The following is a 19,184-nucleotide window of genomic DNA, read 5'->3' on the forward strand; positions in this document are numbered from 1 at the left end:
CTCTCTCCTTCTCTTCCCCTCTATCTCTCTAATATTGACAACACCCCTCATATGATCACTCAACCTCTCCCCATCGCCCTCTGTCTCTCACCTTCTTACACACACTCTCTCTTTTCCCAACTCTCCTCTCTCTCTCCATCTCTCTCTCTTCAATAATGACACCCCCCATATATCACTCTACTTATCCTCCACTCTCGAATCTCCAAACATTCGGTTAAACGTGATTAACTGGTATCGTACCCCTATGACAGATAATATTCCCTATTCTCTGCATTCTCTGCTTGCTGCATTACGTTAAAGGTTGTAATGCTCTTTTTTTTTCAAGCCACATTTCACGTCAACCAACTTTCATCAAGACGTTATTTAAAGCGTCATTGTAGAAATGACATTCGGAAATATTAGGGGAATCCCTGTCATAACATTTTTTTCTATTTGTTTCCCATCAGGCATTTTTTGTTTTAATCACAAGTAATATAATACAGACACACAAAGAGAGACACCTATAGTGACAGCCGCTCTATCATGCTAGGACTGGTGTCAGTATACTGTGACTATACGAGGATGTCAATCAATCAATCAATATGAGGCTTATATCGCGCGTATTCCGTGGGTACAGCTCTAAGCGCAGGGATTTATTTATTTTAATTTTATTTTATGCAATTTATATCGCGCACATATTCAAGGCGCAGGGATTTATTTATGCCGTGTGAGATGGAATTTTTTTTACACAATACATCACGTATTCACATCGGCTAGCAGATCGCAGCCATTTCGGCGCATATCCTACTTTTCACGGCCTATTATTCCAAGTCACACGGGTATTTTGGTGGACATTTTTATCTATGCCTATTCAATTTTGCCAGGAAAGACCCTTTTGTCAATCGTGGGATCTTTAACGTGCACACCCCAGTGTAGTGTACACGAAGGGACCTCGGTTTTTCGTCTCATCCGAAAGACTAGCACTTGAACCCACCACCTAGGTTAGGAAAGGGGGGAGAAAATTGCTAACGCCCTGACCCAGGGTCGAACTCGCAATCTCTCGCTTCCGCAAGAGATGTAAGCCTCTGCGATTTCAATCTCAGTGTGGCAGTACATTAATCTGCTGACCATAAACAAGGAATGCGTCCAGCTGTCTCTCTAGCTCTCCAGTAGGTTTCTCAGCGGGATACCTGCTTGACGACGTTCTAATTGATGGCACGCGAACCGTGTAATGTATAGCCACTGCGCGAGTCGAACCGCTCTACGACTAGCTGCTCCTTTCCACGGCCCCCCACCCCCACCGCCAGCCCCACGCATACCTCTCTCTCGCCCTTCCTCTCTCCCCCCCCCTCCCTCTCTCCCCCTCCCTCTCTCTCCCCCTCCTTCTTTCTCTCCCTTCCTCTCTCTTTAACCTTAATTGTCAATCCGTTTTTCATTGCTAAATTCATACGGATAAATAAAAGCTTGATGATTAGCAAGAATCACCTCTGATGAAGACTAGATCGTCAGTGAAACTTAATACAGTTCGCCACCTGTTTACCTCTTTTTATATTTTAATCCAGACAGCATTATCCACCACCACCCATTATATAAACATTCTATTTTGTGTAGTCCCGATATCAATGTTGCAAACCTTTTGATGCAGCTTTTAATAATATAAGAGATTTGATTTATACGTATTCCCTGTTTCACTCAATGAATATATATATTCCCTAAAATATCCAGGTAATATACATATTTCCTGGAATTTGGATGCCATTTTTAGACGTATTCCCTGACTTATATTTAGCATTCAAAAGGAGACACTTTGATGGAGTGAAATCTCTCTCTCTCTCTCTCTCTCTCTCTCTCTCTCTCTCTCTCTCTCTCTCTCTCTCTCTCTCTCTCTCTCTCTCTCTCTCTCTCTCTCTCTCTCTCTCTCTCTCTGATGCAAGAAAGTAGCCAAGAACGTTTTCCTCCTATCCAAGTTAAAGCAATATACCGACAGAAGGACTCTGGAAATGTTCCACCATGCTCATGTAATGCCTCACATTAATTATGTTTCGACGCTCTGGGATGGCAGCAGTGATGTCCACTTGAAAAAGTTAGACTCTCTCTATCGTCGCTCGGCCAAACTCATCGTAAAGGATAATGCCTCAACAGATATGAAATTAAAAATGCTTAACTTTCTTCCACTGGAAAAGCATCTCAAGTTAAACAAAGCCATTTTCATGCATAAATTGTATCACGGTAAAGTGCCGATTTACATTACATCATTATTTAATAAAGCTACCCACAGATATGGGTCGGTCAACTTGATCCCACCAATTCCACGAATTGACCTGTATAAGACCAGCCTTGCTTTTTCGGGTACTTCAGTTTGGAATTCACTTCCATCATCCTTTAAGCACCTAAAGTCATTAAACAGTTTTAAAAAATGTGTAAAAAACCACTTAATGTCCGAGTAGTTTAACGCCTTTTGACTTACCAAACTTAGTATTACGTCAAAAATATGCTGTGCATTGTATATTCTGAACATATTTTTGTTACTCTATTGCTACATGTTCGATTGCCACCAGCTTGTATCTATAATTACCTGCATAGTATGCATTTGATTTTATGAATAACCACATTATGTATGCTCTTCATGCCTCATCTTTATCATCATCATCATCATTATCATCATCATTATCGTCATCATCATCATCATCGTCATCTTTATTATCACGTTTTCCGACCTCCTTTTGTTGGTTAACTTTTTAACTTTTTAATTTTTAATTTATTTATTTATTTTATTTTTTTTTTTTTTTAATTATATAATTGTGTGTCTATGCGTCCCAAGGACAGATTGTAAGAAAAGGCGTAGCCTTAAATCTAAATCCTTGTAAAATAAAGTTCAATTCAATTCAATTCAATTCTCTCTCTCTCTCTCTCTTATGCTTACAAATATAACAACAATTGCATAACAATAAAATTTACAACACAAAATTACACTGTTTGCACCAATGAAGTGAGAAAAAATGACTTTTATATCAGCAAAATCAACAAGCCGTAATAACTCTAGTTGGCGGAATATATTTTGTTTGTTTGTTTGGTTGGTTGTTTGCTTAACACCCAGCCGACCACGAAGGGCCATATCAGGGCGGTGCTGCTTTGACATTTAACGTGCGCCACACACAAGACAGAAGTCGCAGCACAGGCTTCATGTCTCACCCAGTCACATTATTCTGACACCGGACCAACCAGTCCTAGCACTAACCCCATAATGCCAGACGCCAGGCGGAGCAGCCACTAGATTGCCAATTTTAAAGTCTTAGGTATCCCTGCCGGGGTTCGAACCCACGACCTCCCGCTCACTGGGCGGACGCCTTATCACTAGGCCACCGTGTTGCGGTTTGGCGGGATATAGTGATCCTTACATTGTTCGAAAAAAAACCCAATACAGCTACACTTTCAAACCATGTTTTTTTGCTTATTTGCTATTGTATTTGGTTGTAATATGTTATATAGAATTGTGCATGTGAAGGGATATTATATTTTTTAAATATGGAAAAAGTGAAAGCTAATTTAAAATTTATGGACAGATTAATTGATGAAAATGGCTCTCAATAACGACGCAAAAAGGAATTTTACAGGAGCAAGTGAGATTTTACAATAACGTGTTTGATAAAAATGGGAATTTTGTTGAGGAGGATGCTGAAAGTAAAGTTCTTAATTCAAATATTCCTCAGTTAAATGACGAACGAAAATATGTTTTGGAAACTGATTTTAAAAATAATAATAATAATGGACATTTATTAATCGCCCCTTCTCACAAGAGCTCACGGCGATTTACATATTAATTTCTGCCGTGTGAGATGGATTTTTTTACACAATACATCACGCATTCACATCGGCCAGTAAATCTCAGGCCATTACGGCGAATATTTACTTTTTACGGCCTGTTATTCCAAGTCACACGGGTATTTGGAGGACATTTTTTTTTATCTATGCCTATACAATTTTGCCAGGAAAGACCCTTTTGTCAATCGTGGGATCTTTAACGTGCACACCCCAATGCACACCCCAATACCGTGTTAGAAATCGGCAGGGCGCTGTCTTTATTAAAAAAATGGTTCGTCACCAGGTTTAGACGGATTGACTACAAGTTTCATGAATTTTTTTTGGCCTAAAGTAAAAATGATGGTGGTTTATTCCCTTCAAAGTGCATTTAGAGTCGGTGAATTGTCAGATACTCAGAAAAGAGCAGTTATCACGTTGATCCATAAGGGTAAAGATTTGCCGAGAGATAGCCTTAAGAATTGGAGACCCTATATCTGTAACCAATACAGATTATAAAATGCTGGCAAAATGTTTATCGCAGCGCTTATCTGGTGTTATTTCTGACCTCGTGCCAGAAGATCAGACATGATTTATTAAGGGAAGAAAGGCAAGTAACTTGATTAGATTAATTGATGATGTCATTAATTACGCTAATGAAAGAAATCAAGCAGGTAATATATTACTTGCCCTTGACTATGCCCGAGCCTACGATTCCATCTCAAAAGACTATGTGGTCTGGTCCTTTAAAAAAATTGGTTTTGGCGAAAAATGTGTTAAATGGATTACAGTTTTAATGACAAACACCACGAGCTGCATAAATTATATGGGTTGGATTTCGGAAGAAATAAGTGTGAATTCCGGAATCCGTCAGGGATGTCCCCTCTCACCTTTGGCCTTCGTGCTTGCTGTAGAATTATTAGCAATCAAAATCCGAAGTCACCCCAATATTAAAGGATTTGCCTTACCAGATGTAGGTTTTGCAGAACAAACATCGCGTATCTTGAAAATGGCTATGTACGCCGATGACATAACTGTTTTACTTCAAGATAAAAACGACATGGAAACGGTTTTGAAAATCATTGATGATTTCTCCAATATATCTCGCTTAAAATTAAATAAAAGTAAAACGGAAGCAATGTGGTTGGGATCGCGTAAAAACTGTCAAGAGAAATATTGCGATATTAAATGGAATACCCAGGTTAAAATCATGGGAATTAGTCAGTTTTAAAAAGGACATCCCGGCCTCTGAAATTATGGAAAATTGGTCCAAAAGACTTGAAAAAGTTGAACAAATCATTTGCAGATAGTCAAGAAGAAATTTAAGTATAAGCGGCAAATTATGTATTATTAAGTCCTTCTTAGTTTCACAATTTGTTTACGTTATGCAGGCGCTTCTTGCCCCTGTTAAAGTTCTCGATAAGTTGAATACTATTTTTTTCAGGTTTCTCTGGAAAAGGAAGTATTCAAATACAAAAGCCGAAATGTATTGTGTAATGTGGTGGAAGAAGGTGGTATTAACATGATAAACGTCCACGATATGCAGACTTCTTTTTTACTCACATGGGCAGCAAAACTTCAACAACAAAAACATGAACCGTGGACAACGATTCCATTAAGTCTTTATCAGGTATTAGGATGAAATTTACTTTGTTTTAAAGCCACAACACCACTAAAACTGTTCCAAGGTATTGAATGCATTCGATCAAACTTTTGGACAGAAGTTCTCTTAAAATGAATCCATAATAAAGCATTGATTTATGAGAGAGAAGATCGCTTTGGCGATCAATGTTTGTGGAACAATATAAAAGTGGTTTATAAAAATAAAAGCTTATATTTAAAAAAAAAATGGATAGAAGCGCACTTAGATACGGTGAAAGATATTTGGGTTAACGGAGATATGATTCCTTTTAACCAGCTGTGCACAAAGATAGGATACAGTCCCTCTAGATTTTTTTAGTACGGCGCAAAGACTGCTGTGCGAGCGCTTGCACTTCGCAAAAACACAGCCAGCCCGCGAGCAGGCGAACACAATAATGACCTTGACACACGGAACCCTGTGATCATTAACCCCTCCGCGAGAAAGTTTCGCATGCTGATAGTCCAGTCCAAAGCGAGCGAGCCTTGCGCTGTTACATTTTGGTTACATAAATATCAGGTTAAACTAGATCACAATTATTGGCTGTTAGCAAGCAAATGTACAAAAGAAGAAAGATTGCGATTGTTACAATGGAAAATATTACATAATATTTATCCCACGAATATATTATTAAAAAAAATGAAAATTAGAGAAACAAAATTATGTACATTTTGTAAACACATTGATTATGTTGAACACTTTTTTGGGCAATGTGAGAAGTTGACGAGCTTTTGGGAAAATGTTGTCCATTATATTTTTAGAAATACAGGATCAAATGTGCACCTCTCAGAACACGATGTCTTGTTTGGTTATCAACCTAGTAATATATGCCAAAATAATAAGGCACTTAATCACATTATTTTGATTGCAAAAATGTGTATTAGTAAATATAAGTATGGTGATAGGTACGATTTGAATAGTATATTGGAAAATGAAATGTACATTGGAAGTATGTGAGTAATGTATAAGTCGAGATGAGGTGAAGTGATATATGACGTTTGTGAATATTATGAGGGGGGTGGGAGGGAGCGGATGGACGAGAATAAGGAAGAAAAAAAAAGGAGAAAAAAAAAGTAACCATGTATGGCTCCTCAATTGCTTTTTGTATAAACAACCATGCAAACCACAAAAAAAGAGAAAAAAAAAGAAACAGGTTTTCTCCAATTTAAAAAAAAACAAAAAAAACAACAAGTCGCTTAAGGCGAAATTACTACATTTAGTCAAGCTGTGGAACTCACAGAACGCACTGCATATTTTTACAGTGACCGTAGTCCGCCGCTCGCGCAAAACGCAGTGAAACTGACGAGACTGTTTAGCGCGGTGGTGGTTTCGCTGTGCTGCATAGCACGCTTTTCTGTACCTCTCTTCGTTTTATCTTTCTGAGCGTGTTTTTAATCCAAACATATCATATCTATATGATTTGGAATCAGGAACCGACAAGGAATAAGATGAAATTGTTTTTTAATCGATTTCGGAAATTTGATTTTGATCATAATTTTTATATTTTTAATTTTGAGAGCTTGTTTTTAATCCGAATATAACATATTTATATGTTTTTGGAATCAGAAAATAATGAAGAATAAGATGAATGTAAATTTCGATCGTTTTATAAAAAAAAAATTAATTACAATTTTCAGATTTTTAATGACCAAAGTCATTAATTAATTTTTAAGCCACCAAGCTGAAATACAATACTGAAGTCCGGCCTTTGTCGAAGATTGCTTGGCCAAAATTTCAATCAATTTGATTGAAAAATGAGGGTGTGACAGTGCCGTCTCAACTTTTACAAAAAGCCGGATATGACGTCCTCAAAGACATTTATCGAAAAAAGAAAAAAACGTCCGGGGATATCATACCCAGGAACTCTCATGTAAAATTTCATAAAGATCGGTCCAGTAGTTTACTCTGAATCGCTCTACACACGCGCACGCACACCGGCACAGACAAAACTTGACTAAATGTAAAAAGAGAGAGAGAAAGAGAGAGAGAGAGAGAGAGAGAGAGAGAGAGAGAGAGAGAGAGAGAGAGAGAGAGAGAGAGAGAGAGAGAGAGAGAGAGAGAGAGAGATGATAATAATGATGATGGAACTTTATTTTTCAAGGATAGAGGTTTAAGGTGACGCCTTTTCTTACAACCGGTCCTTACTTCTAATACAAATGTCTAATAAATGATAAACAAGTAAAGCAACATGACAAATAAACAAAGTAAACGAACGAACCAGCAAACAATCGACAAGTAAGCAAACAAGCAAATAAACATAAACAACAAAATGACAAAGTAAGGAACATACAAATCAAAAGCAAAACATGCAACATATTAATTGAGGTTATACATGTAAAGTGATCGACGGTTAAAGTTCCATCCTCACCTATTCACACTTTACTGACACTATACACAACCATCAGTGTGTATAGGAAACAGGTACTTAACGCCTTCGTCCGTACGGGTTACACACTGTGTATAGCCAAACGGTACCTAATGTGGATTTCGTACGTACAGAAGTCACACAGATCCGTCTGCGTATGACCGGTACCTAAGGTGCTCCTCGTCCGTATGTGTGTATGTGTGTTTATGTGACTGTGCGCATGTAAAGCATACAACTCGTACAGCACGTGTGAAACCCCTCTCTGCTGTTGTTAAACAAAATAACGCAAACCAGTGTCACGCCCATGATCGGGGGAGGGGGGAGGGGGGGGGGGTGGAGAGTGGATGTGCGTATGTGTGTCAGTGCCTGCCTGCCTGTGTGTGCGGGAGTTCCTGAGCGGCGTGTGAAATTGTGCGTCTGTTTGTTCATTAGTTTGTTTGCGCTAGTGCGTTGTGTTTAATGTGTGTGTGTGTGTGTGTGTGTGTGTGTGTGTGTGTGTGTGTGTGTGTGTGTGTGTGTGTGTGTGTAGTATGTGTGTATGTATGAATGTGTGTGTGCGCGTGTGTGTGTGTGTTTGTGTGTGTGTGTGTGTGTGTGTATGTGTGTGTGCATGCATATGTGTACATGTGTGTGTGGATGTGTCTGTGCGTGTGTTTAATGTGTGTGTTTGGGAATAACGTCCGTTGGTAGAGTATAATAACCTAGTTCTCTCTCTCGCCTTTTTCTCAAGATTTTTTTTAATTCAAAATAACCGAACAGTATTATATAATTGAGTATCCCTGTTACCACAATGACAGGTACCCTGCCCATCATTACTCCGCTATTTGCCCATTTAAAAACATGTTTTGCCTTTTAACAGACAACATAATGCTGGAACCTACAATAGAATTGAAAACACCACCCAAACACCCTTCAGTCAAAGAAAAACGACTAGTGTATGCATTCGTTCGGCCCCGACGTGAAAAACACCAAACTTCGCAGACGTTGTTTCAACACGCGTCCCGGACCGCTGCGCGGAAAAAGTGACATCACTCTAGTCTTGGTTTTGAACTTCGTACGCGTCCGTCTTCTGCGCAAACACTTTATAGAGGCTTCTTTGCAAAGACTTAGGAGCATCTGAGATGGTACCCGACAAAAATAACCTGTAAATCTATTTCTTTTTTCTTCTTCAAAAGCTATTTGCAAAATGAACAATCTATACGTCCATAACACATACTTTGATTAAAGTGAACTCGACTTAGCAGCAAAGAACAATTTCTATCTTCCGTTTTAGCGACAACGACAAATTGCTCCATTTTCTAGTGGGAACGGCTCGCAAAGGCCCCGTCCCGGCTGTGTGGGAGGGAAAAAAGAAGGTCACCGTCACCTGTCGTCGTGCTGAGTTGTCGGGCGTTTTCCCCGCAACGTCTATAATCTCAAAACAAGTCGCGTAAGGCGAAAATACAATATTTAGTCAAGTAGCTGTCGAACTCACAGAATGAAACTGAACGCAATGCCATTTTTCAGCAAGACCGTATACTCGTAGCATCGTCAGTCCACCGCTCATGGCAAAGGCAGTGAAATTGACAAGAAGAGCGGGGTAGTAGTTGCGCTAAGAAGGATAGCACGCTTTTCTGTACCTCTCTTTGTTTTAACTTTCTGAGCGTGTTTTTAATCCAAACATATCATATCTATATGTTTTTGGAATCAGGAACCGACAAGGAATAAGAAGAAAGTGTTTTTAAATTGATTTGGACAATTTAATTTTGATAATAATTTTTATATATTTAATTTTCAGAGCTTGGTTTTAATCCGAATATAACATATTTATATGTTTTTGGAATCAGCAAATGATGGAGAATAAGATAAACGTAAATTTGGATCGTTTTGAAATTTTTTTTTTTTTTTTTACAATTTTCAGATTTTTAATGACCAAAGTCATTAATTAATTTTTAAGCCACCAAGCTGAAATGCAATACCGAAGTCCGGGCTTCGTCGAAGATTACTTGACCAAAATTTCAACCAATTTGGTTGAAAAATGTTGGCGTGACAGTGCCGCCTCAACTTTCACGAAAAGCCGGATATGACGTCATCAAATACATTTATCAAAAAAATGAAAAAAACGTTCGGGGATTTCATACCCAGGAACTCTCATGTCAAATTTCATAAAGATCGGTCCAGTAGTTTAGTCTGAATCGCTCTACACACACACACACACACACACACACACACACAGACACACACACAGACACACGCACATACACCACGACCCTCGTTTCGATTCCCCCTCGATGTTAAAATATTTAGTCAAAACTTGACTAAATATAACAAGTCGCGTAAGGCGAAAATACAATATTTAGTCAAGTAGCTGGCATTTTTCAGCAAGACCGTATACTCGTAGCATCGTCAGTCCACCGCTCATGGCAAAGGCAGTGAAATTGACAAGAAGAGCGGGGTAGTAGTTGCGCTAAGAAGGATAGCACGCTTTTCTGTACCTCTCTTTGTTTTAACTTTCTGAGCGTGTTTTTAATCCAAACATATCATATCTATATGTTTTTGGAATCAGGAACCGACAAGGAATAAGCTGAAAGTGTTTTTAAATTGATTTGGACAATTTAATTTTGATAATAATTTTTATATATTTAATTTTCAGAGCTTGTTTTTAATCCAAATATAACATATTTATATGTTTTTGGAATCAGCAAATGATGGAGAATAAGATAAACGTAAATTTGGATCGTTTTATAATTTTGATTTTTTTTTTACAATTTTCCGATATTTAATGACCAAAGTCATTAATTAATTTTTAAGCCACCAAGCTGAAATGCAATACCAAACCCCGGGCTTCGTCGAAGATTACTTGACCAAAATTTGAACCAATTTGGTTGAAAAATGAGGGCGTGACAGTGCCGCCTCAACTTTCACGAAAAGCCGGATATGACGTCATCAAAGACATTTATCAAAAAAATGAAAAAAACGTTCGGGGATTTCATACCCAGGAACTCTCATGTCAAATTTCATAAAGATCGGTCCAGTAGTTTAGTCTGAATCGCTCTACACACACACACACACACACACACACACACACACACACACATACACCACGACCCTCGTTTCGATTCCCCCTCGATGTTAAAATATTTAGTCAAAACTTGACTAAATATAAAGAGGGGCGAACCCGGTGCTTTTGACAACTTCAGAAGGAAACAAAAAGTCAACGTAGATTGTTCGGCAGTTATCGAGGGTTTGAAACTACGGAAATAGCAAGAAAACGCTCTCTTTGGGGGCAAATGCCGCTCAGCAGCATTATGTTTGTTCGCCGCCGAACCGCCACGCCGCACGTCGCGGCCGCCCGCCGTCGCGTCGCCCATATTAAAACACGCGTTCTTTGTTTTTACTGTTGGCACCTGTTTTGCCGCCAAGGTCGCGTCGCTTCCTCGCCGCCGTCGCGTCACTATATGTAAACACAGTTTAAACCACCACTGAAATCCATTGGGGCATTTGATAATCTGATAAATGAAGCAATTAATACAAACTAAATACACACATGAGCACATCTGTGGCCCATTGACAGTGTACATGCACAGTAGTATCCTAGTTTGATGCCATCACTCAGCAGGGGTGGACGAGGGGGGGGGGGGGGTTTCTGGGGTTTCCAGAACTCCCCCCCCCCCCCCCAGCCAAAAAATAAAAATATGTTTATGGTGCATTGCTTTATTTTACATTGAGTTTCAATTTTTGGGGTATTAATCAGTGACAAAATCTGCTGCCTGAAACTGGTAATGTTCATCCTCAGAATGCACCAGATTGCACCACTTTGCATCCTTTTTTTCAACATTTTCCGGGGGAGCATGCCCCCGGACCCCCCTAGCAAGCTAGGCGCTTCGCGCCGTCGGCTCGGCGCTTCGCGCCTTCACACCGATATCTTCACAATATACTTTTGGAAACCCCCCCCCCCCCACACACACACAATGAACTGATCTGCCCCTGCTCAGGTATGGCGTCCACAAACACACAAACAGAAACACAGACAGACACACAGATACACAAACCGAAATCTGTATAGCACATTGTACTTTCTACGATATCGGCCTTATTTGGGAGTCCCTATGTTTTTTGCCCTTCAACATTGGTTTAAACAAGGTTTTATTCAGTTAGACATGGTACAGTAGTAAAGCAAGAAATAATAGGAACACGAACTCAAGCGAACGCTAAAATAACGTGCCCTATACACGAATGGTGGATAATACAAATGTGATATCGGACAGAGAAATTATAATATATGCTATGTCATTATCTGGGTCAAAAACAGGGTCAAAATAAACCAAACAAAGAGTAAGACAGAACTAAAGCAGGGGAAAGACGGGTGGGAGTGTGTGGGGGTGGGGGGGGGAGAGAACGACAGAGACATGTAGAGTGATGAAAGTAGCAAGCGCTTACAAAAGAGAATGAACATCGTAAATTGTAAACTGTAATCCAGTGGCAGATAAACAGTTGTTCGCTAGTGAAATCATTGGAAAAATCATGCAAAATAATGGTTATCAGGTTAACAGAAATGCTCACATGAGTATTGCGAGTCAATAAAAGCGACCAGATTCGCAAAAAAGTGTACATTTTCACAAATAAACTTATTGGTGCGAAGAGGAAGGTTTTCGTTGCCATTTAACAAAATATCAACATGTCTGTAATTTACAGGTAGTGCATTTATTGTGGACAGGCGAGCATCTATGTACAGAGGGCAATGTATCAGATAATGGTCAGCGGTTTCGTTCAGATAGCCGCACGTGCATTGCGGTTTTTCCTGTAAGTGGCGTTTGTATAGGTCAGAATTCAAATGACTCATGTTTAGGCGCATTCTGCAGTGGTGAATATCATCCTTTCTTTTCCCACAATAATAATAGGCAGGTACATTATAATCAGGAGAAACGAAATAATGTTTAAATTCGCTAATTGAGTTAGTTGTTTTAATGCTGTCAGGCAAGTTGTTCCAGTGGTAGATGCAGGTATGAAGGATTGACGATATCATTCCGTTCTGCATGCGTGGACTCTTCTTTTTAGCGGTCTTCTTTCATGATAGGGGTTAACCTCTGAAGTTAAAGGTGGCAACAAATGTAGTAAATAATGAGGGCAGTTGCCATGTACCATTTTATAATATTAAATCAATTCATGTCTTCTCCGTCTTTCTCTTAGGTTACAAAATCCGCTGTCTTTATAAAGTTGTTCGTGGCTGGTACCACGAACACCACGAATTATTGTCCGAATAGCTTCCAAATGTCATTTGTCCAGTGCATAAGACAAATATTCAGTGCAGTTATCCCATAGGATGTCTGCATAGTCAAAATGTGGTAAAAAGAAAGATGTTTACATAATATCCAGGCTTTCGCGATTTAATCTGTATTTGCAATATGATATACAGTTGATTAATAAAGTTACATTTTGTACAATGCTTCTTACTTGAAAATCCCACTTACAATTGTTCTGTGAAATGACGCCCTTCAACATTACACTGAATTATGCAATGATGAGTGTCATTAAAGGTACAGTCAGCTTGCCGTAAACCATCACAGGAACTTTCATCCTTTTACACACATTAAAAACACCCTTTCATTTAAACACCCACTGCTTGAGAACATCCTCGGTGCCTTCCGTAAAGAGCGAGCACTTTTCAAAGAATGTATTTGTGCGTGGTGTATCTAACAAGTCAAGTCAAGTCAAGTATTTTATTGTTTTGGGCCCAGAGGGCTTTGAAACAAAGATATAACTTTAACAAAAAAAAGGTAACAAATCAGACAGTTAATATATGTATACAAATTGAGCGGACAAATACAACAATACTATACGACCAAATTAAATTGGCAATATACACTTCCATACATGCAAACAAAAAGAAAAATAGGTTTAACAAAATCAGGTAAGAAATCAGGCAGATAATATGTATACATTAAGCGGACAACGATAATATACAGCCGAAGTAAATTGTCAATACTTCACGCACAATTTTGCCTTATCATACATGTCCTTAATTACATTCAATACCTTACCATTAATATTCCGTTGCATCAGCTTCTGCCACAGGAGACTGCGTTGCACAGAATCAAAAGCTTTACGCAGATCAATGAAAGCACAATATAACTTTTTCTTTTGTTGTAAAAATATATCAATAAGACAATGTAGTGCAAAAATGTGGTCTACAGTAGAGTGGCCTTTTCAGAAACCAGCTTGTTCGTTGCCGATCACAGAATTGTCATCCAGAAATGCATGCAACCTTTTATTTATCACACTTGTAAAAAGTTTTCCAAAACAACTTAGTACACTGATTCCTCTATAATTATCAGGGTCGGCTGTTGAGCCTTTACCTTTAAAGATTGGGCTTATATACCCCACTGTCCAAGCTTTAGGCATTTTCCCAGTATGCAATATCAAGTTAAATACACGTGTTACAATAGTTAATAGTTTTGGTGAGGAATATTTCAAAAACTCGTTTATAATACCATCGTATCCGCACGCTTTGTTATTCTTTAAATTGTTTACACATATCATCACCTCCTCCTTTGTAATATCAACATTCAATTGTTCATTCATAAGGTCTGTGTCATCAAGCACATCATCTTGCACATCAATCAAGTCGTGCTCAGATACATTACTAAGTTTTTCAAAATGTTTTACAAATACTTCACGGGATATATCATGCATCGCTTGTTTCTTCTGCTGGTCACATCCACTTATCAATTTCCAATAACTGCTGGGGTCAGAAGACTTCATTGTTCGAATTTTCTTATGTAGTTGCTTTAAATAACTATTATAACTTTTACTCAGTGTTCCCTTATAATCCTTGAATGCTTGGGCCTTATCTTGTATGATCTCTCTGTTATTTGGTTGGGCTTTACATTTTCTCTTTATTTTTCTATATTTCCTTCTTGTCTGTTTACATTCGTTATCAAACCAAATTTTCTTAACTCCGCTATGTGCATCGTTACTGCTACATGTATTTATTTTTTTCTTCTGCTTATTCTTTCTAAGCATGTTCAATTTATTGGCAGCTTCGGATAGAATTCCTTCTATTTGTTTCATTACATTATCGATCTGGTCCTGAGTTACATCCTCTACGCTACCAATTAGGGAAACTAATATCCCTTCCACTAATAATACTTTATTATCATCAATTTCATCTACAAAATTCTGATTTGCTCCTACTTTCCATATTGGTTTCAACACACTGCTAGTGTTATAATTGCTTTCAGTTTCATTCTCAACGTGTTCATTGTCCATTAGGATATCTGACAGGGCAAAAAATATAGGACAATGGACATCAGATAAACATTCATTATAGTCACATACTTGAAATTTTGAAAATGACGGAAAAACATTTGGCGTAGCTAGTACATAATCTACCAAACTCACATTATTACAAGTTACTCGACCCAATCTTGCGTCCTCTCCCATTCTGCCGTTCACTACTAATAATCGTTGACTAATACAAAAGTCAATAAAACTGCGGCCAAAATTGTTCATAACATGGTCCATTGAGCACCTCTCTTTTATAATTCCAAACATGTCCATCATCTGCACTGTTGATACTTCATCAGTTAATTCATTCATAATAGCACAGTCTTCCAAATAGTCTCTTGCATATCCACTTCTAGCATTAAAATCTCCAATCATGACAACGTTTTCTGCATTCAAATATGATAGTGTTTCTTCTAACTCTTGGTAAGCACTGGGTCTGACATAGGGTGAGCCTTCTGGTGGCATATATACCACACACCACAATAACCTTTCAATCATCTGCTGACCTACATGTTCAGACAGCTCAAAAAAAATACCATCTTGAAATACTGGGAAGTTCACAAACCTGTATTTACTGTTGGCACTTTCTTCAATTCTTGTTTTTAATTTAATGTCTTCTACAATTTTAATGTGTTTACAGAGCTCGTCCCTGATATAAACTGCAACCCCACCCGACTTTCGTTTACATATCAATCTGTTTTTCTTAAAACAAGTAAAACCTTCAACTTCACAGGAATCAAAATCATCTAGCTTGGTTTCGGACAGGCATATAATATCGTTACACAAGAACAGCTCGTTGAATTCTGGATATTTCAATTTTGACAACAATCCACCAACATTTAACGATACGAAACGCATACGTTCTTTTTGACACACTGGCTCACTCACCCTTTCTGAGTTGTTACTCTCAGATTCGCTCCCATCCTCCTTCTCATTCTCATTCTCACTCACATTCCCATTCTCAATCTCAATCTCATTCTCCCGCTCAGACAGGGCGTTTTCTCTCTCTCTCTCTCAGTCGCTCCATTCGTAATACCAACTTCAGTTACGTTGTCACTGCCACACACACACCATCAACACGTTTCCTGTTAAGGTCAAGAACCGTATCCACATGTCTCGCTGCACGCACACAGCTCGTAATGCCTGCACTCACTTCAACACTTCTCCTCTCTATAGGCAATGACAGAGATACGGAACGTTCATTGTAACTCCGTTCATTGTTACCGACATCACCACGAGTCTGTTTTTTTGATAGTTCTAGCACGCGTCGTGTTTTCCTGTTTCCCTTCGCCATCTCCATACGACACATTCGCCCCGCACGCTATTAGCCAATCCGCTCTTGGTTCACCTGAGGGCGCTGACCAATCAGGGCCATTGTTGACATGTGTAGCTGCTGACAATCGGCCATGTGTTGCACACAGCAACTCGTCTGGTACACCACGTCTACCTTTCAGCAACAGCCCCGGGCGATCCTAGGATTCTTCAGGAAGAAAATCCTCGAGACCCAATTCAGCCATATCAACACTGTCGAATCCAATCCTGAAGAGATCGTCGGGTGATTCGATGACGGTCGGCCTCTCGTCGTTGTTTCGTACACCGGGGGGTCTTTTGCTAACACATAGCAGGCGCCCCTCCACCGTCCACACACTGTGTCGTCCGGCCTTCTTGATGAGATTTAGTAGTTTGGAGCGCAGGGGGGTTAGGTCCTCATTTACATATGTTTTTGCATACTCCGCCTTGTCTTTGAGGTTCTTCTTTTTTCTCATCAGTTCATTCCTCTTTTTCCTGGAAACAAATCGGGCTATCACCTGCCTCTTCTCTCCCCGCTTTCCCACTCTATGCACAGCAGCAAAGTCCTCGGGGGTCACTTCTACACCTGCATCCTTACACACAGTAATGATCTTCCTTTCCAGGTCCTCTGGTTGTTCCCCTGAACCTTCCTCCACACCGACAAACCTCACGTTCTCCCTGCGTGTATATTGTTCGAGTCTGTCATTCTCATATTTCAGCTGTAGTAGTTTACACTGAAATCTCTCACTATCTCTGCTCTCCACATTTCTCCTCCTCTCGGTATCTTCGGTAGCAAACTTGTCCAAATGCCCCTTCACAACCTGCCCTACCGCCAAGGCAACACTGGTGACAATAGCAGGTATGATGTGTTTGACGAAAGACGTGTACTCTTCACTCGGCGATCCCGACGTTGTACTCTTCAGAGCCTCGTTCACTCGTGTCAATATGGTCTCGTGAATCTCCGACACATCGATATCAGTACCATTTGCCTTTTCAGTCTCCATACCCCTTTCTGCATGGATTAATGCCTCTATTTCCACAGAAGACGATGCCTCACGCACTTTCTTACCCTTCACAGCAGATGGAGGAGAAAACACAAGGGCTCGTTTGCTATTCCTTCTCGGCATACCGTCTATCAAACACAACTGAGATCAACTCAGCTCCGAAACCCGGTGTGTGGGAGCGGTAAGCAAAACACGACCTCTCGCTACGACAGTCATGCACACACCAACCCATGAGCCATCGTGAACCCGTGTGATCCACTTTCCTTTTTTTCACAATTTAGTCGGCAGTTTGTGATTTCAATGCGAGTCGCTGTGTCTGCAATAGCACGTTATTGTGTACCTCTGAATCTAAAACGCTATAAACAGCTGCAAGTCACACGAACTTATCGGCAGTGTTTGGATTCAAAGAAGCAAGCACTATGCGGAATATTCGTCTGCTACAGGAAACACGTTTTGTGTGACACGCTTCCAGGCTCCCTTTTTTCTAACTTTCAAAACTTCGAATTGTACTGATCTTGTCTTGATTAAAAAATGATTACGTTATGATTTAAGAATGTTTGTGTAACAATTAGGCAGTCAATTTATTATTTAGATTTTAAAAGTTAGGTCCAGCGCCAAAACGAGGCGTCCGATTGTGGTATCAGACAATCCGGCTGGCCACGCAAAAATAAATTCTTTGAAAATTGCTCGCTCTTTTTGGAGGGCAACTAAGATATTCTCAAGCGGTGAGTGTTTAAACGAAAGGGTGTTTGTACTGTGTGTAAAAGCCTGACAGTGTCTGTGACCAGAAACTGATGGTTTACGGGAAGCTGACTGTACCTTTAAGCTCGGATATACTATGCAACCCAGATAACAAGTTGTATCGATGTACAAGATGTGTGGCGATAGATATGCCCCTAACAGTGACGAACATGAAGGACATTGTGGAGGTTAATGTGTTACCTCGTAGGGTAAGTATTAACGATTATGAATGATGTGCCAAAACATGGGGTTTTGTGGTGTTTTTTTGACGTCAGAATAGAAAATTAGTCAATGTTGAGTTTGAGCATAAACTGTTGGCGTCCCAATTTTTGGAACAGTAGGATCAAGTGGGTAAGTTTGTTTTACGTCACCACCCAACAAAGACACAAGCTCACGGCTTTTGCGTGACCTGAAACAAGCATCCAATTTTTGGGAAAGTGAGATCAATTAATGTGTTGTTTGTCCTCTTACTCTTATCAAGGTTTCTATTGTTCTTCCGAATGTAAATGTTTCATTAGGTGATCAACAAGTGTGATGTTACATTCTTCATTAAGTGATCAACAAGTGTGATGTTACATTCTTCATTAAGTGATCAACAAGTGTGATGATATATTCTTCATTAAGTGATCAACACGTGTGATGATATATTCTTCATTAAGTGATCAACACGTGTGATGATATATTCTTCATTAAGTGATCAACAAGTGTGATGATATATTCGTCATTAAGTGATCAACAAGTGTGATGATATATTCTTCATTAAGTGATCAACACGTGTGATGATATATTCTTCATTAAGTGATCAACACGTGTGATGATATATTCTTCATTAAGTGATCAACAAGTGTGATGATACATTCTTCATTAAGTGATCAACAAGTGTGATGATATATTCTTCATTAAGTGATCAACAAGTGTGATGATACATTCTTCATTAAGTGATCAACAAGTGTGATGATATATTCTTCATTAAGTGATCAACAAGTGTGATGATACATTCTTCACACATGAGAGATGACTTTGAAAACAAAAACAACATACATTTGAGTTAGCTTTTGTAATCACGGGCCTACAGCCAACCTGTGGTTATGCTATAGTTGGA

Source organism: Littorina saxatilis, linkage group LG8 (assembly GCF_037325665.1).
Source record: "Littorina saxatilis isolate snail1 linkage group LG8, US_GU_Lsax_2.0, whole genome shotgun sequence".
NCBI lineage: Eukaryota > Metazoa > Mollusca > Gastropoda > Littorinimorpha > Littorinidae > Littorina > Littorina saxatilis.